This window comes from Schistocerca americana, unplaced genomic scaffold (assembly GCF_021461395.2).
Source record: "Schistocerca americana isolate TAMUIC-IGC-003095 unplaced genomic scaffold, iqSchAmer2.1 HiC_scaffold_685, whole genome shotgun sequence".
In the NCBI taxonomy this organism is placed as follows: domain Eukaryota; kingdom Metazoa; phylum Arthropoda; class Insecta; order Orthoptera; family Acrididae; genus Schistocerca; species Schistocerca americana.
In genome coordinates this window covers 45,001-47,500 of record NW_025726440.1, presented here as the reverse complement: position 1 = coordinate 47,500, position 2,500 = coordinate 45,001, and the positions used below count along the sequence as shown (strand labels likewise).

The following is a 2,500-nucleotide window of genomic DNA, read 5'->3' as shown; positions in this document are numbered from 1 at the left end:
CTCGTACGAGTCTCATCCGGTAAAGCGAATGATTAGAGGCCTTGGGGCCGAAACGACCTCAACCTATTCTCAAACTTTAAATGGGTGAGATCTCCGGCTTGCTTGATATGCTGAAGCCGCGAGCAAACGACTCGGATCGGAGTGCCAAGTGGGCCACTTTTGGTAAGCAGAACTGGCGCTGTGGGATGAACCAAACGCCGAGTTAAGGCGCCCGAATCGACGCTCATGGGAAACCATGAAAGGCGTTGGTTGCTTAAGACAGCAGGACGGTGGCCATGGAAGTCGGAATCCGCTAAGGAGTGTGTAACAACTCACCTGCCGAAGCAACTAGCCCTGAAAATGGATGGCGCTGAAGCGTCGTGCCTATACTCGGCCGTCAGTCTGGCAGTCATGGCCGGTCCTTGCGGCCGGCCGCGAAGCCCTGACGAGTAGGAGGGTCGCGGCGGTGGGCGCAGAAGGGTCTGGGCGTGAGCCTGCCTGGAGCCGCCGTCGGTGCAGATCTTGGTGGTAGTAGCAAATACTCCAGCGAGGCCCTGGAGGGCTGACGCGGAGAAGGGTTTCGTGTGAACAGCCGTTGCACACGAGTCAGTCGATCCTAAGCCCTAGGAGAAATCCGATGTTGATGGGGGCCGTCATAGCATGATGCACTTTGTGCTGGCCCCCGTTGGGCGAAAGGGAATCCGGTTCCTATTCCGGAACCCGGCAGCGGAACCGATACAAGTCGGGCCCCTCTTTTAGAGATGCTCGTCGGGGTAACCCAAAAGGACCCGGAGACGCCGTCGGGAGATCGGGGAAGAGTTTTCTTTTCTGCATGAGCGTTCGAGTTCCCTGGAATCCTCTAGCAGGGAGATAGGGTTTGGAACGCGAAGAGCACCGCAGTTGCGGCGGTGTCCCGATCTTCCCCTCGGACCTTGAAAATCCGGGAGAGGGCCACGTGGAGGTGTCGCGCCGGTTCGTACCCATATCCGCAGCAGGTCTCCAAGGTGAAGAGCCTCTAGTCGATAGAATAATGTAGGTAAGGGAAGTCGGCAAATTGGATCCGTAACTTCGGGATAAGGATTGGCTCTGAGGATCGGGGCGTGTCGGGCTTGGTCGGGAAGTGGGTCAGCGCTAACGTGCCGGGCCTGGGCGAGGTGAGTGCCGTAGGGGTGCCGGTAAGTGCGGGCGTTTAGCGCGGGCGTGGTCTGCTCTCGCCGTTGGTTGGCCTCGTGCTGGCCGGCGGTGCAGGATGCGCGCGCCTGCGCGGCGTTCGCGCCCCGGTGCTTCAACCTGCGTGCAGGATCCGAGCTCGGTCCCGTGCCTTGGCCTCCCACGGATCTTCCTTGCTGCGAGGCCGCGTCCGCCTTAGCGTGCTCCTCCGGGGGCGCGCGGGTGCGCGGATTCTCTTCGGCCGCCATTCAACGATCAACTCAGAACTGGCACGGACTGGGGGAATCCGACTGTCTAATTAAAACAAAGCATTGCGATGGCCCTAGCGGGTGTTGACGCAATGTGATTTCTGCCCAGTGCTCTGAATGTCAACGTGAAGAAATTCAAGCAAGCGCGGGTAAACGGCGGGAGTAACTATGACTCTCTTAAGGGGCGGGAGTAACTATGACTCTCTTAAGGTGGCCAAGTGGCGGCGGTGTGGCTGCATCCGGACTTGGCTTTTCGAAGTGTGGTCTTGATGTAGTCGTGCTGCTGCTGCGAGGTGCCTTCCTTGGGTTATAGTTACAGGGAGAGTGATGCGCAATACATGGGCCTAGCCCTCTTAGCCTCTCCTCTCCTGCGGTCTTCTCCCCTTCTCGTGGGCCCGCTGATTTCGCAGAGTGGAAGACCGCACCAGGGGCTTGGGGGGGTTACCAGCCCCCCCTCGCACTATCCCTTTTTTAGTTGGGGGCAGTAAGCAGAGAATAAGTGGTGGCCCTTCCGCTGAAGGTGCCACCCCAACTCCCCCAGCACCTAGCCGGCCAACCGGCCGTGCCGAAAATCTTGTAACTTTTGCAGCTATGTATACCTGTAGTGAGTGCCACCGCAGCTTTACAACCAAGAACGGTCTCGGGGTCCATCGCCGCCGCCAACATCTTGCGGCCGCCAACGCGGAGATCGTCACGGAGAGGCATCGCGCGAGGTGGACGGAGGAAGAAGTCCTGTCGCTCGCCAAGGCAGAGGCCGAACTGTTCCTCGAGAGGGACGCCCGGTTCTTCTTTGTAAATCAAGAGCTCATCAGGATGTTCCCCGACCGAACGCTTGAGGCAATCAAGTGCCGACGGCGGCAAGCTGCCCACAAGCAGCTTGTCCGCCAATTCATGGAGGCGCTTGAGATCGGTCGGGGGGAAGAGCCGGCGTCCCGCCGGGGAGCGGCGAGCCCGCTGCCTGACGCGGGCGAGGCCGCTGCGCCGCCCGTCGACGCAGCCGAGGACTTCGCGGCCGACACCACCGGGCCGCCGCCGGAGGGGCCGACTGACGCCGCCATCTGGGAGCATCTGGCGGGGCTACCCGCTTCCGCCCAGCGTTTCTC

The 2,500-nt window shown here is 60.7% G+C and overlaps 1 pseudogene; it reads left to right on the top strand.

The window, feature by feature from the left end:
• LOC124589101 overlaps positions 1 to 2,500 on the top strand; it is a 7,986-nt pseudogene that overhangs the window by 1,305 nt on the left and 4,181 nt on the right.